Source organism: Mytilus trossulus, chromosome 8, assembly GCF_036588685.1.
Source record: "Mytilus trossulus isolate FHL-02 chromosome 8, PNRI_Mtr1.1.1.hap1, whole genome shotgun sequence".
NCBI classification, from domain to species: domain Eukaryota; kingdom Metazoa; phylum Mollusca; class Bivalvia; order Mytilida; family Mytilidae; genus Mytilus; species Mytilus trossulus.
In genome coordinates this window covers 25,111,441-25,130,558 of record NC_086380.1, presented here as the reverse complement: position 1 = coordinate 25,130,558, position 19,118 = coordinate 25,111,441, and the positions used below count along the sequence as shown (strand labels likewise).

Below are 19,118 nucleotides of genomic sequence, written 5' to 3'. Positions count from 1 at the left end.
TAGACTCTGGTCAATTAAGTAGATCATGAAATTGTTTAGACACCTGTTTATTGTTGAGGACTGTATGTTAGCACCTTAATGCCTTTTATGTGCTTTTGTTGTTGTGTTGCTGTCTGATTGATTTATACCTCATCTCACATTATATTGATAAATTGCAGTTATTTTCAACCACTTCCTTCTTATTTCAAAACAATTTGTTGACAAACAATAAGCATATACCATTAGAAGATTTCAAAGTTTGGCTGCATAATAAGCTAAAAATTCTTGTAATTTCAAATATTTATATAAAATTCAGTTTAAAACATGTGTTATTCATTTTAGACTATAATTGTCATTTGACACAATAATTTGAATTTGAATTGTATTATAATCTGAAAGTACTTGTGGTTGAAAAATATACACAATATTTAATTCCATGTGTTTTAAATTTCTTGAATACATCATTCCCATATAATGACCACGTGTAACGGTGTAAGAGTTCTATCCTGTATGGAATTGCTGTAATTGCTATTTGTATCCAAGGCTTCCTTCATACATTAGCACTTTTCCTAGGCTTCTAAGATGTTGCTTGAATGATAAAATCCTGTAATACATTATCATCCATCAGACTCTTGGAATACAGTTGCTGTAATTAAAAAAAAACACTATATAACATCAAATATTGGCTTACCAATCAAGCAAAAATGATAACATAAATTAAATAAGTAATGATTTACCAAGCTTACATATATGTATTTAAATATCGTGTGAACAACTGTAGTGGAGAAATAATAGTTTTCTTTTTGCTATTTACCATGGTTGGTTTTTTTTGCTTATTGTCTTTTAAGTAAATCAGGCTGTAAGTTTTCTCTTTGGAATTGTTTTACATCTGTCATTCTATGATATTTTATAGCTTGCTAAATTCTGTATTGGTTTTGCTTATTGTTGAAAGCTGTACATACATGTAAAGTGGTCTATAGTTGCTAACATTCAGTCATTTAGGCTCTGATGGATAGTTGTCTCATTGGCAATAATACTACATATTATTTTTTTACTTTAATAAATGAATAATTAATAATGAAAACTAACTCTTTTCATGCATGTGTACTACACATTACCTGTATATATAATATATATGGCATTTGGACCTTAATGTAGACCAATTTAAAAACAGGGACCAAATTCCCCCAAAAAATAATACACGGTTTGATTCAGCATATTTAATAGAGAACACTATGAATTCAAGAACAAAACCCCATTGAAATTGGTAAAAAAAATAGAGGCTCTTAAGAGCCTGTGTTGCTCACCTTGGTTTATGTGCATATTAAACAAAGGAAACAGATGGATTCATCACAAAATTGTGTTTTCGTGATGATGATGTGTTTGTAGATCAACTTTTACTGATCATTTTTGTTACTGACAGTTTTCTCTATCTATAATGAACTTGGCCCTTTAGTTACAGAGGACACTATGTAAAAACTTACCAAAATTTACCAAATTAATGACAAATGTTAAAAAATTACTATAAAGGGCAATAACTCCTTAAGGGGTCAACTGACCATTTTGGTAATGTTTGACTTATAATTTGTAGATCTTAATTTGCTGAACATTATTGCTGTTTACAAGTTATCATTATCTGTAATAGTATTCAAGATAATAACCAAAAACGGCTAAATTTCTTTAAAAATTACCAATTGGGGGGCAGTAACCCAACAACCAGTTGTCCAATTCATCTGAAAATTCCAGGGCAGATAGATATTGACTAGATAAACAAGGAAACCCCTTGTAAGATTTGCTTTAAATGCTTTGGTTTCAGAGTTATAATCCAAAATCTACATTTTACCCCTATGTTCTATTTTTAGCCATGGTGGCCATCTTTGTTGGTTGGCGGGGTCATCGCACACAATTTTTAAACTAGGGGTGCTATAAACAGTTTCGTATGAAAAACTAGGGGTTATTCCCCAACTAAAAATAGACTTGGAGGGAAGTCCCTTTTTATCAACATAATTGGTAAAAAAAGTATCATGTTTTTTATATTTGATTGTAAAAATAAGTTAATTAGCTTCAATTAAAACAGGTTGAATGATTAAAACAATTTTTAACCAGATGCTCCGCAGGGCGTAGCTTTATACGACCGCAGAGGTTGAACCCTGAACGGTTGGGGCAAGTATTGACACAACATTCAAGCTGGATTCCGCTCTAAATTTGGATTGTGATTAAATAGTTGACACAGCATAGGTTTTTGACACAGAATGAATGTATTCAAATGAACTTAAAATTTTTGTTTTCTCTTAGAGCAATTCACTATGCTGTTGAATATTAATCCTCTCAAAAAAATGTTTGAAGATTTTTTTTTTTTATTTATGAAATTTCAAATGAGAAAAATTTAACCCAATTTTTTATTCACATCCCCCTTTCCCTTATTCCAAAACTAATTTCAATTAAAATATTCTAATGGAGTTTGCAACAATTACTACTCATTTAAATACATGATGTAAAAGAACTACTTGTTATCACTGAATGGTAAAGATTATTTAAATTTATCAGTTGGTAGTAAAAAGTGAATATACATTGTATATTGTATATAACAAAGATTTAAGTTGATTCTGGACAAAGAAAGATAACTCCAATTTAAATAAAATTATTGCAGATATTTCTTGCTTACTGTACTGGACAAAGAAAGATAACTCTTAATTAAAAAAAAAATTGCTATTTCACAATATTGTGAAATTAGATATTTCTTGCCATTGCACAATACTGTGCAATTGAAAAGACTTGCTATTGCACAATACTTAATATAATAATTTTAGATCCTGATTTGGACCAACTTGAAAACTGGGCCCATAATCAAAAATCTAAGTACATGTTTAGATTCAGCATATCAAAGAGGCCCAAGAATTTAATTTTTGTTAAAATCAAACTTAGTTTAATTTTGGACCCTTTGCACTTTAATTTAGACCAATTTTAAAACTGGACCAAAAATTAAGAATCTACATACACAGTTAGATTTGGCATATCAAAGAACCCCAATTATTCAATTTTTGATGAAATCAAACAATGTTTAATTTTGGACCCCGATTTTGGCCAACTTGAAAACTGGGCCAATAATCAAAAATCTAAGTACATTTTTAGATTCAGCATATCAAAGAACCCCAAGGTTTCAATTTTTGTTAAAATCAAACTAAGTTTAATTTTGGACCCTTTGGACCTTAATGTAGACCAATTTGAAAACGGGACCAAAAATTAAGAATCTACATACACAGTTAGATTCAGCATATTAAAGAACCCCAATTATTCAATTTTGATGAAATCAAACAAAGTTTAATTTTGGACCCTTTGGGCCCCTTTTTCCTTAACTGTTGGGACCAAAACTTCCAAAATCAATACCAACCTTCCTTTTATAGTCATAAACCTTGTGTTTAAATTTCATAGATTTCTATTTACTTATACTAACGCTATGGTGCGAAAACAAAGAATAATGCTTATTTGGGCCCTTTTTTGGCCCCTAATTCCTTAACTGTTGAAAATAAAACTCCCAAAATCAATCCCAACCTTTATTTTGTGGTTATAAACCTTGTGTCAAAATTTCATAGATTTCTATTAACTTAAACTAAAGTTATAGTGCGAAAACCAAGAAAATGCTTATTTGGGCCCTTTTTGGCCACTAATTCCTAAAATGTTGGGACCAAAACTCCCAAAATCAATACCAGCCTTCCTTTTATGGTCATAAACCTTGTGTTAAAATTTCATAGATTTCTATTCACTTTTACTAAAGTTAGAGTGCGAAAACTAAAAGTATTCGGACGACGACGACGACGACGACGCCAACGTGATAGCAATATACGACGAAATTTTTTTCAAAATTTGCGGTCGTATAAAAATTAGATTAAATACACATGTTTTAAGGGGAGACAAACTGTAAACATCCTGTTTTTTTGCACCCAATGTAGCTCTTTTCGGAGCAGGCGAACGTAGCCTGAAGCATAAATTTTTAGAAAGACCAGGTAAAAACCTATGAAATTCATACAGTTTTGAATATGAAAAATGTGCATGTATCATGTCTGCATGGGTGTGCACATGGCCTGATTTCAGGTTTTTTATGCATAGATTAGGCAATGTTTTCCCCATTTTCTCTGGATAAAACTTTTTGGTACTATTAAAAGTACAATTTATCTTTATTTCATTCTAAACTAGAGACAATTCTTATTCTAATGATATCTAGTTTTATACAAGTATCTTCATTAACATTAACACCACTAAGGGTCAATTATAGATGGTCCCTCAAAATATGACGTCATAGAAAATCAAAGCGCGAAGGCGCTGTAAAGGCAGTTAATTACAGGTTGTGTGTATTTCTAGTCCAGTTATATCATTATGTTCCATAGAACAGAGGTGGTTTGTAGAATTTAAGATTTAGAGTTCTTTTGTACCTAGTTCACCTATATCTATAGTCTACTGTTTACAGTATATTTTCTGTGCCTCGCCATGAAATGCATTTTAAAGCCATGGCCTTGTCAGTTTGCTTTAAATTTATGAGTTTGACTGTCATAAAGCCATGGCCTTGTCAGTTTGCTTTAAATTTATGAGTTTGACTGTCCCTTTGGTATCTTTCGTCCCTCTTCTTTAGACATATAAGAACTTTTCCTTTTCAATATTAATAGACTATTTTTAATTATTAATTGTATACGCATATTCTATGACTCCCATAAAAAATAGTTCACAAAGATTGACTAGTCTCTGTACTGCATGTGTGTATAGCAAGAACATCAAGTAACATAATGGTAAATGTACATAGTAACATGTCAACTTTTTTGATGACCATACCTGCCAACTGTCAGTATTTGCAGAGTATTTCCCCCATCGAGCTCGAGGCTCCCAAATGGAAATTTTGTAAGAGCAATTTTGTCGACTATTTAAAGAAGACAATTAATTCAACAATGGCTATAAGCTTGTTAATGCAAGTAGAAGCTAAACACCACATTAGATTATATTTGAAGGGAATCCATGACAATCACCCCATTAGCAAATAGACCCACTTTTTCACTAACTCGCCCAACTTTATAAAAAATCTGCCCCAACCTGGATTACCAAATTGCCCCACTTGTGAACTGTGTTAAATCCCGTTAATATTACTCCTGCCAACTCGCCCCAACTAATAGAAAACGATAATATCTAGATAAATATATTATTAACCAGGAAGAATTTAGTAATGCCAACTCGCCCCACTTATGTAAAAAGATGTTATCCCGTTGTATATAAGTTAAATTCTGTTAATATTACTCCTGCCAACTGGTCCCACCTAATGGAAATAGGTGAAATCTAGATAAATATATTATCAACCAGGATGAATTTAGTAATGCCAACTCGCCCCACGTATGGAAAAAGATGTTATCCCATTGAATATAAGTTCAATTCCTTATATTGCATTATGATACAATTAACAGGTTTCTTTTCAATTGTTATGCAAATAACTAAGCTTCAAAACTTACATTTTATCTTCAACAATCAGGTTTTTTTTTAGAATTATAATTTCAGTATATATCAATAATAGTAATTAAATGAATTTTCCGTTTGTTTGTATTCTGTGTAGATTAGTTTTCATTAAAGTGGTGCGAGTTTTATTTTTAATTATATATATATATATTTATAATAAAAAATTACCGTTTTTTTATAAGTAGGGCGAGTTGGCAGGAGTAATATTAAACAGGGTTCCAGCTAAGGCGAATCCATGAGTCCTGGACTCATCAAAATCTGTCTGGACTCACCATTTTCAAAACTGGCGAGTCCACAAATACATCAATATTGAAATATTTTGTATAAACTGAACACAGTTACCATGACTCACCGTCGCCAAAAATGACGAGTCCCTGGACTTACCTTCAAAAATCCTTAGCGAGAACCCTGATTTAACATGATTTAACCAATTTCACACGTGGGGCGAGTTGGCAGGAGTAATATTAAACATGATTTAACCAATTTCACATGTGGGGCGATTTGATAAATCAGTTTGTGGTGTTTTTTTAAAAAGTGGGGCAACTTGTCCTGCTTCCATTTGAAGGCCCCCTTGAAGGTTTTGTATGACTATATGAACCATCTTTCACACAAAACCCCCATGTGCATTTTGAAAAGTTGGCAGATACAAATGTTTGTTTCTAACTCCAGGCAAAATCTACCGTTATGAATGAAAAAGAAGTTTTCAATTAAGGCTCTGTGGCCATAACAGCTGTCTCATTAGCATTTTAACCACTTCCCATATTTGCAATTAAAACAATAGAAGAAAATTATTCCACACAAAAATAAAACTTACTTGTAAATATGAAATTCTCTTTACGGTATGAGTTTTTCTCATTGTTTGAGATTGTACAGTAGTACCTGTAACTGCTTATACCTATTTCTTATTCACTTTTGCTTGATAAACTCACTAAATATCATATACATTGTACCACATCTCCTTATTTTTATATGCATTCCAATAACATGAACAATTGTTATTCAATTCTATATACCAAAGCAAAATGAACTGCACCACTTTCATTCACTAGTATGCATCTTTTGGCAAAATACAAGTTCTTAGATGACACAATTAATATAATATATATTTATTGATAAAAAAAAAAAATTAGTATACAACTCTTTAACAGGTATAAAAAAAAGCACAGCTGTGTCATAAATTGTGAAATCTGTGCTGAAAACATAGACATTGATGGTATTTGAGTAATTCCATATGTGAAGCTCAACATTAGCTCGTCAGTTGGTGGTGGACAGTTATAGTTCCTTTCTGCAGGCTAGGATGAATGACTTTTCAGGAAAACCAATTTCACAAATCAAAACTTTCCTCTGGCTCTAGATTTTTCCTATAATATTCATCCAGTTTAGTTCTTTTGTTTTAATTGGACACCGTCCTGATTTATAATTTTGCAAACCATTCAGTCTCTTGCTTGCAAATGGTGCATGAAAATAGGATGGGTATGGCAGTAGACAAGTCTCTTTAAAGTGGGTTTGTGCCCTGAAAAAAAGTTTTATAACTTAAGTTTAATTGAAACTTGTGCAACACATATACCTAAATAACTATATAACATAGAAGAGAGCATCATTCGTGTCAATGTTTTGTTCCTGTTTACATTGTCATTGATATTTTTTCAGAAAGCCTGACGCATAGCTCATAAATTCCTGTCATTAAACATTACATCCTAAATTAACATAATTACTGCTAGAATAATTATCAGTATGATAAACGTACACTATCATTGTACAGCCCAAGTCTTCAGTATATATAATTGTTGCATTCATTCACTCCTGTGTTCAGTCGTTCAAAAATATTTAAACATCAACAAATGAACTTTAATAAGGAAAAGAAAACACTAGAAAAGATACGTACATACAACCCGTGTTTAAGTGTATTTGAAAGAGAAATAAATCTGGTTAAACGATGTAAAAAGGAGAAATATATCTGGTTAAACGATGTTTAAAGGAGGAAAAAATTGAAGATATTGCATTACGATGCGTTCTACCTAAAAGCACGTGGATATGTTTACATATTTAGACTTGACCCAGTATGACCCGTACCTTGTAGGTCCCCGCCGTCGTTTAAACACTTGATTACAGTCGAGTATAAGCTAGACAATAAAAAGCTTAAGCCTGTACTATTTGTGTGAAGTAAATGTGTTTGTTATGAACATTTAAATTGTTCTACCTGATAGCAAGGACGTATATCTATCCGTTTCCTTCTCAATTTTGTCAAATTCTTCGAGCTTCTTCAAAACATACGTATTACTGCGCCCGGCCGGAAGTGAAAAAAATATGAGAAATCCTCGTAAAATAATGCTATTTTCAATTTTGTGGAATCCATTTTGTTATATTAATTATACAAAGATAAAAAAAAAGTTACGATTAATTATGAATTTGCATATCATTATACGGAACGTTTATGGACTATTTTTTAAGTCGGTCATTTTGGCGGAAAATCATGTACACATACACACATAGATTGGCTGGTACCCGATTGAAATGTTACACATCAAATATATCAAATAGCTAATACCCGGAACGTAGTACCGGGAACCAGGATAATACGTAGACAACATACATAACTAATACCGAAATTGAAAACGCTTTACAGTTTCTCGTTCATAAACCGAATTCCGCTTTGAATTATAGAAGATGCAATATTAATCATGTTCAGTCGACTTTTCATTGTTATATCAACGTCTGAACTAATTAAAGAATCTTTAGATGTCAGATAACACTTGAAATTGACCCGACCTCTTTCCACACGGAATATACAAATAATGATAGTTTGTAGTCAGGTTGACTGCTTATAATGCAAAATACACACTATTAACAAGTTCTATAAAACGAACAATACACACTGATCGTTTCTTTAGTCCCCAATGTAAATGAAAGAAACAAAAACCATATCATACCATAAAAAGAAGAGGAGAAATTCGAACATTTCCGGATCTATTTCTGGCCAAAAGACCCCCAGCAAAGATTGCGTATGAAAAGATGAACCTCATGACTTAAAAGTCAGGCCTTAAAGCACTGCCTTTAAAAACTGTTGATTGCACCCTAGATACCCTTATTATGATTTTAGCTAAGTTTTGTTGAATTTGGTTCAGTAGTTTCAGAGGAGAAGATTTTTGTAAAAGATAACAAACATTGGTGAAACATTGGTAAAAAAATGACTATTAAGGGCAATATCTCCTTAAGGGGTCAACTGACCATTTTGATCATGTTGACTTATTTGTAGATCTTACTTTGCTGAACATAATTGCTGTTTAAAGTTTATCTCTATCTATAATAAATTTCAAGATAATAACCGAACACAGACAAAGTTTCCTTAAAATTACCAATTCAGGGGCAGCAACCCAACAACCCATTGTCTGATTTATCTGAAAATTTTAGGGCAGAGAGATCTTGACCTAATAAACAATTTAACCCCCATGTCAGATTTGCTCTAAATGCCTTGAGTTCAGAGTTATTAGCCAATATATACTTTTTACCCCTATGTTTTATTTTTAGCCATGGTGGCCATCTTGATTATTTTGGCGGGTGACGGAACACAATTTTTAAACTAGATACCCCAATGATGATTGTGGCCAAGTTGGGTTTAATTTGGCCCAGTAGTTTCAGAGAAGATATTTGTAAAAGTTTACGGACGACGGACACAAAGTGATGAGAAAAGCTCACTTAAGACAGACACGGATCCATTCGGCATAGGGAGGTTCCCTTTATTATTAGACGATCAATGCATTTGAATGGAGACATGTAATTGGAACCCCCCCCCACACAGTGACTTTTTTTTAAATGACTGGATCAGCCCCTGTTTAAGGGCCAGGTGAGCTAAAAAGCAATTTATACAAAGTATTAGAAAAGTATTGTTTTGGCCCCTTTTTCATAAACAGTTTGTGCCATAACCCCCAAAATCAATCCCAACCTTCCTTTTTTGTTATGGAACCTTGTGGTACAATTTCAGAAAGATCCATACACTTACACACAAGTAATTGTCTGGAACCTAGGAAAAATACTTATTTTGACCCCTTTTGGGCCTCTTGTTCCTAAACTGTTGGGACCATAACCCCAACATCAATCCCAATCTTCCTTTTGTGGTTTCAAACCTTGTGTTCATATTTCATAGAGATCCATTCATTTAAACTAAGGTTACTGTCTGGAAACTAAGTGTCTTCGGACGATGCTTACAAAGATGACAAAGAACACCAAATTTTTAAGGCGGTCATATAAAAATAGAATGTCTATAGCTCTATAGATGCATTCTGTTAACATCTAGCTACAAACTTTGTCATTTATCTTCCATAGGGGTATAACTCAAAACTCCAAATGCTCTGCAAATTGTTTATTTGCATTACTTTTTTGATTATCTCTGCTGCGGAAGTTCATTAGGGTTGAAATTTGGTATGAATGTTTCTAAACTTTACAAATGAAAATCAAAGTGCACAGAAACCTCTTGGTATTGTATGCAGGGACATATATTTTTAAGGAGTTTTAACTATAAGAAAAAGTACAGGGTTCCAATGTCCCCTGCATGGCACATAGTTTGTTTATTCAAAGTATTAAAGCAATAACCTAAAAAAAACATGTTTTGTTCTTAAAACCTAGGAACTACCACAATAGATTTCCCTTTTTTTGAAATTGCCTTGGAATTCAGTATTTTTGTATTAAAATTTAAATACTGTATTTTTGCATTAAATACCTCAACAAATACATACCAGTTACATATACTGTAGCTATAGGATCTCCTCTATATCTAATCCTGTCACCAATTTCATTTAAACATATAATGTATATACATATCTTCCCCTTCCACTGACATCTGAGGAGCTAATACTGAAAATTTAAATTCCTGTGATTATCATATAAAACCTGAACCTGATGCACTATCTTCCAATAAAAATAAATTGACAATAAAGTTCTCCTTTGGTTAAGAGAAAGAAAACAAGTGATTTTTTTATATATTATAACCAATATATACTGAACATGGTAATTGGAACATCACTAGTTTTCTGGATTTAAATATTGCTCGTTTTGACAGGATCTTTTACAGCTGACTCTATAGAATGGTTTTGTTCACTGTTGAGACCCTAAAATTTATAGCATCCTTTTCATTTCGACCAGTGAAAAGTTTTCTTGTTGACAATCCAACCACAATCTCTTTTCATTAATTCAGCTTATTTTTAAAATATTAAAAAATTTCAATCTGCGACAATAATTTATAAACTTTATTTATTTAATATATTAGGTAAATTGATCAACACTAAGAAGCAATATTAAAAAAAAAACCTGTCATTGTCATTTTAACTCCAATGACAATCAATGTACAGTGATGTATATGTGCAGGACTCAAAACTAAGTACATGAATCACATATCAAAACTCAGCTTAAAACATGAAGGCATATAGAAAACAAGAATGTGTCCCTAATACACGGATGCCCCATCCGCATTATCATTTTTTTATGTTAAGTGGACCGTGAAAATATGGTAAAACTCTAATTTGGCATTTAAATTAGAAAGATTATATCATAGGGAACATGTGTACTAAGTTTCAAGTTCTTGGACTTCAACTTCATCAAAACCTACCTTGACCAAAAATTTTGACATGACGGACGGACAGACAGACGAACAAACAAACGCACAGACTAAAAAACATAATGCCCATAAAAAGTCAGTATAACTGATTTTCTACAGTTTTCAAAAGTTTTAAACCCTTAATTTAAGCAAAAATATACATTGGGTAGGCCAGTCTACCTAGGTAAGCTTGTAATGCAGATGCTATGATTATTTGAACTTCTGACATCTCAAGTGTGTTTGTATGGGGCAGTAGGAGGGGATTAGGGTAAGGGTGCATTGAAGCATACTTGACATTGGAAAGATAGAAAAATAAGCAACAGTGTACATGTACAATTATACTTAAAACATAAGTTACCAGTACATCAAATTATCAAAATTAACTGCAATTCTACAGATGAACATACTTTGATATCTGTTCTTTTTTCAGGACATTCACACCTACATGTATAGTACATGTTCACCAGTGGTTTTAATACTGTACTTTCCATTCTTTTGGTAACAAGCTAAAATTGTAAATCTAAATTATTTAATCAAGAAGTCCAGACAAAAACTAGATGTGCATTGTAGTATGAACATGTTGAACTGATGCTCACTAATTTATACCTTTACTATATATATATACTTTTTCTTTTGAGTGAATGCAAACAACATGTAAGCAAACAACAGAAAGAAGATCAACAGGTGAACAGCATCTTACATGTAGCTAAAAAATACATTTACAGTATGAACTTTCTGATTTTAATTGATATATTTTGCTGTATAGAGTTAAAAAATCATTTCAGGCATTAATTACCGTCAGATGTTTATTAGATCTTGCTGTTAAAATACACCATTTTCATATACATGATATAGGAAAGATTAAAGTCATGTTCGAACGTAGCACGTTTTCATTTCTGTTATAATCCATATACAATGTATCATGTATATCCGGCATGTAACAAAAGAACCTTTCATGTATCTTGCAGCATGCCAATAGATTTTCTGTCAAAAAGCACGTTTTGTGTGTGTTTTTGTTAGTCAATAGATGTCTTTCTTCTTTGTATACATGGTATAGATCTGATGAGTTAATCCCTTTTCACATCATGTACAAGGACTGAGGTTATGTATGTGCCTGTTTCAAGTCATGAGCCTGTAATTCAGTGGTTGTCGTTTGTTTATGTGTTAACGTTACATATTTGTTTTTCGTTCATATTTATTATATAAATAAGGCCGTTACTTTTCTCATTTGAATTGTTTTACAGTTTTATTTCAGGGCCTGTTATAGCTGACTATGTGGTATAGGCTTTGCTCATTGTTGAAGGCTGTACGGTGATCTACAAATGTATAGTAACTATGGTTAATTTCTGTGTCATTTTGGTCTCTTGTGGACCATCGTCTCATTAATTGGCAATCATACCACATCTTCTTTTATATATATATTATATAGGTGGGTTTATTTTGGCACCACAAACTGCTAACTATATAGTCCAGCCCCAATCACATCCTGCATATTAGTATGTGCCTGTCCCACGTCAGGAGTTTGTAATTCAGTGGTGCAGGTTTTCCTTTAATTTGTTGTTAAGTCTGTTAGTATTCTTGTTTGAATTGTTTTACACATTTTTTATTTTCATTTAATAGGGTCTTTTATATAGCTGATTTCTGTAAATTCAGAAATTATTGCAAGGTTTTTATTATTGCTAAAATGCGACAGAGTTGTAAACGCAATAATTTAAACTCACATTTAAAAATATTTTATATGAATTTAACAGGATTTTTCTCAAAATCGAAAAAATTAAAATCGCATTTAAGACAAATTAGCAATAATAAATGCATACATTAATTTCAGAATTTACAGTATATGGTATAATGTATGGGCTTTGCTCATTGTTAAAGGATGTATGGTGACATATATAGTTGGTAACAAATTGATGTCATTTAATCTCTGGTTTTTTTCATTTGTGTAAGGCCATGGATAATTAATTGTTGGTTTCCCTAACATGAGAATTTTTTGTAAACCCGGCAGGCAGCTTTTTTTGTGACCATGCATACTTTTAGGAGATAACTGTATTGTATTTTAAGCTCCGACGGCATCAATTGTGGATTTGATGGTCGCAAATTAAGTTTACTGGCGACGGGTTAGTTAATTAATGTTTTCTCCAATAAATGCAAACATTAAATAATACATGTAGTAAATAAGTGATTCTAATGCAATTTTTATCCTACAATTGGCTAAAGTTTACATAATTACCGTCAATTCCACAGCTAACGGTTAAACCAGCATGACCAGGGATAACTAATGAGGGATCTGAATTTTGAATTGATTGGATTACTACATGTTGTCATTAATAGATCAACACCATCTTAAATTCGCCGTTTTACAGTTATTTTATTCGAATTGGTATCAAAGAGGTTCCAATTTGAACGTTTTCATTTCTATGAAGATTCAAGTCACATAATGACATTTAGCCATGACTTACAAAATGTAAGTTCTTTGCGCAAAATTCATTCATGAAGTTTTGGGGATTTTTTTTGTACTAGTATGTCAAATTTATACATTTTTTCAAGCTCTAACATCATGAACATACTATTTCTTTTTGTTATGCATTAGAATCGGAATAACAGTACAGTAGTTGAAGATTTGCCACCGTCCATTGTGGATTTGATGGCCGAAAATGCAGTTTTACTGACGACAATTATGTTTTTCTAACCTGGGCCACACTGTCAGACTTAAAAATATTTTTATCTGAGGGGGGGGGGGGGAGGGGGATCCCCTTTTTTGGCTGATCAATGCATTTGAATGGGGACATAGAGTTGGAACCCTCAGGCCCCCTTTGTCCTGGGTTGGGAACTCCTCTTTTTAAATGGCTGGATCGGCCCCCATGATTTTATCCCATTTCTGGATATCACACAAGTCCCTGTAAAATTTTAACGTCACAATACAAAATATATGATGCCACATGTACAATGGAAAAGTGTATGTTGTATGTGTCAAAATTTCAAGCGGCCGGGTCAGCTGGGATTAGCGATAAGATGTATAACCACTTGATTTTCAAGGGTTTGGGTAGTCCAAATAATTATGACGTCTTGAAAGGCTATTATAATTTTTTTCTTTGACGCCTTACATCGTCGATGTAAGGCGTCAAAGAAAAAAATTATAATAGCCTTTCAAGACGTCATAATTATTTGAAGATGTAAGGCGTCAAAGAAAAAAATTATAATAGCCTTTCAAGACGTCATAATTATTTGAACTAGGGTTTGGTAGTCCAAATAATTATGACGTCTTGAAGGCTATTATAATTTTTTTCTTTGACGCCTTAAATCGACAAGCGATAAGATGTATAACCACTTGATTTTCAAGGGTTTGGGTAGTCCAAATAATTATGACGTCTTGAAAGGCTATTATAATTTTTTTTCTTTGACGCCTTACATCAACATTATAATAGCCTTTCAAGACGTCAAAATTATTTGGATAGGGTTTGGGTAGTTATTTATAGCTATTTGGACTAGGTTTTTTGGGGGGAAAAAGGGGGGAGGGCTGGCTAGGATGAAAATGTTATCCTGCATTGGCCATTGTTGTCAAACATGTCAAAGTAACCCTTTTTTTTATCCTGGCTTTTATATTAAATTTCAATCAAACCCCCACCACCCACTGAATTGTATCCAATTCAATACAAATGGTGGCATAGACTATAAGCTCCCTCAGCATGAGTTCGGCGATTTAAAAAAAAAGAAGGTCCTGTTGTTAAAAAAGTGGAGCGTTTTACCAGTGGGGCGAGTTGACTTGCTTCCGTTTTAAAACTTTTTGTAAATTTTTGACTGATTTTCTGGTTTACATGCATGACATGAACAGTGACCACTATGTTTTTCATGAAGGTATAATACTATCATCTTCCTTAAAAATGTGCATGATTATGATGGGGGTCTATGATATTTACCTTTCATAATATTTTGACATTTGGCCATTACGCTTTCCCATGGTCATGATGGTCCAAGAACTCAAACAATACACTGCCTACCACTTTCTAAAATGTATGTTTCGTTCCCCGATTTCTTCCAGTTAATCGACAATGCAACCCATTTCAATATATCTGTTTACAATAGCTTTGTGAACCATCTGTTTCAATCTTTGTATCATCCTTTCAAACAGTAAAATCAGCAGACCACAGGAGTTTGAAATCCTATCAATGAGCTCTACTGTGATAGTCGAGTTGACATATTTATAGACCCTCATTGATAGGATTTCAAACTCCTGTGAGCAGACGAGCGTCCTTTTGCGTCATAGTATAAAAAACGGCCACGGTGAAAGATTTCCCGGTTTCCGTATTCGACGCGCATTTACGTCTAATCAGAGACATATAATACTATATGTCTCTGGTCTAATGATATAAGAGAGTTAGTCTGGAATCGAGAATGGGAAATTAAATAAGAACATCTTTTGTTTTATAATTTTTAACTCTGACATGAACTATGCAAACATTTTCAACACAATCTTCTCATTATATTCAACGAAAAGCTCACCAGTTCTTTTCATCACATGTTTGTCAATAAACGGTGAGTAAGTAAGTAAGTAAGTAATTTTTATTGGTTTAAAATCCCAAAATCACAGGATTGATACCAAGACAATACAAATTTGTTATACACAAACATACAAACATATATATATCATACCAAATTTATAAACATTATATGCGGAGGTGGTACCACAAAGTTATTTAGTGCTTAATAGAGCATTTCTAGAAATGTACATGTCGCTTATAAATTTAACAATAATTCTAATTATATCAGTCTCAACACACGTATACAAAAATTTAAATCTTGCTTCATTAGTCATGTTGAAAAAAGAGGGAGTATGAACAATCAAATCAAAGGTTTATTTACTAAATTTGCCGTCACTTGAAATATTCTAAAACATGATAGGTTGCCACATGTTGAGCAGGAAGCTCCTGATGAAGTTCGTAACTGTTTTCTCAATTTTATCATTCACAGTAACTGAACTCACTCATCATATTTTGGACACAGGCACTCATCTAAAAAAAAAACCGCCTGTGTATACCTTTTTAAGGTATATAGAGAATTTTAAGGTATATAGGGAAAACAAATTCGTAGACGAGTGCCTGTGATTTTAGAGGTACGTGTTGCACATAGGCGGATTTAGAGCACTGTGCCCCTTCCCTTTATGTGGGCAAAACTTTATTGATTATTTAGTTATCACTGAAGCATGACTAGAGAGGCTATCTCTTAAGCAGCCCGACAGTGGGACTCTTAGGAAAATTTATAGGTCCCTCATGATCACTGCATGGCACAATTTTAGTTTTTTATGTGATGGTAAGTCCAACGGTTACTGTCGTTTTTACCTTTCGTTCTTTTGACTTTTCTCAATTCATTATAGATGTATGGTTATAAACTACTATTGCAATTGGTATCCTGTTTCGATTTCACTGTTAACAACAAACCCACATCTAAAGACTATGTATTGTATTTTTTTTTATCTTGGCATTAAAAAGTTTTATTTTCACCTGCAGGCCGGAGAAATCTGTCCATAATTTCATAACAAGACTGTTTAATATGTATCACAGATTAAAAATATTATCACTGTTGATCCAATATACAAATCCGTGGTTGATCTATTCTTAAACAACTCAGTTCTTTAGTTCCCTCACAATGCCGGGAAGGCAGCAACATTTATATTTACGTTCCCCTTAAGTTATAGATAGAATAGAGAAATTGGGGACATTTTATATTTCCCATGTTATAAACTTTGAAAGAACACAAGCATGTGTAACTTTTGACAACACTAAGAAGGTGGTCAAACGTGGAGGTGGTAAGTTTATAACAGTAAACCCACCATCAAGTGCTTGCTAAAAACTAAACAGAGGCAGGTTATTATGCCCTTTGCTTTTATCCAAAACAAAAGATGAAGAAATGTATGATAAAGTTATATGGTTACAGGTATATTATTCTATACATTGAACAAGGTTTAAGCCTACGGAAGCCGAGGCCCAGGAAGTATTAGACGATCTTAGACTAAGTGACTGGTGTTTGTTGTGATTTAAACACGATAGTAGTGTTTCTTTCCCCTAAACCTTATGAGCCGCATTGACTGACAGGATAGATTACCTTAGACCTCAATGACAAATACTCTGAAACTTTTTCAAGTACATTCTATATGCTCATGTGTATTTTCTTGTTAGCATAGTTTTGTACTTGGACAGATAATCAGAATGGTCAACATTCATGTATTGGTCACGTTTGTTTGAACAACCAAACCAGGTAATTTTTAATTTAGCCTCACATGTACAATGTTTATGTACATATACATTCAGTCATTTTTATAACAAAAGGGCTATACATAAGAAAATCCTAAATAAGATATGCAAATCTTTAATTAAGTGCCATTACTTACTACATGAAGCACCTGTTTGGCCTAAGACTAGTCTACTAGTCTATAACATATATGTTGGTTTTAGAATTTTAAGGATTAAACACAGTTTTCCTAGAGGTTATTTTAATAAAATGTGTAAACCGGGGCTTTTACTCACAAACATTACCAAAGGACTTTTATTCAGTGTTTGAGTTAATCATTCTGGTTTACACATCAATAACCTCTAGAAAACATGTGTTTAATCCTAGAATCATAGAGATATTACTGATAAAGCAATATTAGTCCTTCAAATTAATCTAGGTATCTAGGAAACTAAAACCAGATATGTATACACACACATATCAGGGGCGGATTTAGGCGGGGGCGTGGCGGGCGTGCGCCCCCCCTAAAATTTGCAAAGCATGGGTTGACTTCAACATATTTAAGTATCAGAAGAGACCATTCAATCTTTTTTAACATTCAAAGTATATATAAAACAGTCAGTTTCACAGAATCAACGTGATTACTAATCAACTGACCTACGCTTTATCAAAGTTCTATCAATAATTTGAAAGGAATGTGTCAAACGCGGAGCTGCGTTTGATGACAGATATAATAGATTTTTAGTTGTTAAAGTAAAAACAGCTATAACATTGTGTTTACGGTTTTTATAATCAATTTATTTGATAATCGAAGTTCCAAAACATCCCTAAATCACTTTCACAATTTCATCATGACACGGTCCAGAAAACAGTCGGCAGGTGAGATTCTTTTATAATATCCGTAATGAAAGATAGAAATACTGTTTTAAGCGAAAGGTTAGTTTATTAATTTGTATCTCTGTGTCTATATTTATTTCTCCCTTGCAACCTAAATATTTAGCCGAATTCTGTACCGTATTACCGTATGCTTGGGATCCCAAGTAAATAAAAATATCTGCGTAAATGCATCTCATCTGATTTTAGTTGTTTGTGGCGAACACAGTGAAGTCTGGCACGACCTCAGAAAATCAAAAAAGTAAAAAACAGATAGCTAGTATGAAAGGACAATTAAAAATCGCTGGTAAAAGTAGAACTTTTCGTTTGAAAAATATATTGGTTAGGTGAGCACTTGTGATCTTCCTCGTCTCACTTTGCGTCCGTCTATCTGTAGATTGTTGTCAGGTGTGGATTAAGTCTGTTTCAGCTTTAAACTTGAATTCCTCGCTTATTTTAACACACAATAGTTCGAGCTATCTACATTTCACCCCTTAAGAAGAATATTTCAATAATTTTACCTAAAAAAACCTCCAAAATTTTTCGCACGGCGAATATTGAAATTTGCGCCCCCCCTAACGGAAAATCCTGGATCCGCCCCTGCATATGTATATATATACAAATTCCACCCTTATGACAACAAGAGATAAATATTTAAAAAAAAATGTAGTTACATCTAATCCACTATCAAGGGAGATAATCTATGCCAAATAAAAGATAAGTATTATAATCATTTGATGATTTATATATTTGCCCCTTTTATGGAAAATCTTCAGAAAAAGGTGAATAGCTTTGATGATTTTAAAATTCTTCAAATAAAAAATGGAGTAAATTTTGGAATTTAAGTAAAATTCAGGTGAATTTGTATCTCATACATCATGTACATCTACATGTATGTTACAAAAATTGAACTCAAGAATGTTGAATTTCTCTAATTAATTCCATGTTTTAATTCAGA

The 19,118-nt window shown here is 32.8% G+C and overlaps 1 long non-coding RNA gene across 2 annotated transcripts; it reads right to left on the bottom strand.

Moving 5' to 3' along the window:
- Positions 1 to 476: 476 nt before the first annotated feature.
- On the bottom strand, positions 477 to 15,199 carry LOC134681768 (uncharacterized). 2 transcript variants are annotated; one of them, XR_010100686.1, is made up of 4 exons: positions 14,980 to 15,199; positions 11,470 to 11,582; positions 10,206 to 10,323; positions 477 to 625 (listed from the first exon to the last, which is right to left on the bottom strand). It is a non-coding gene; the product is annotated as an uncharacterized LOC134681768 (long non-coding RNA). The 2 variants fall into 2 exon arrangements; XR_010100685.1 differs by having other exon boundaries at positions 479 to 625; positions 11,470 to 11,568.
- Between the last annotated feature and the right edge of the window lie 3,919 nt (positions 15,200 to 19,118).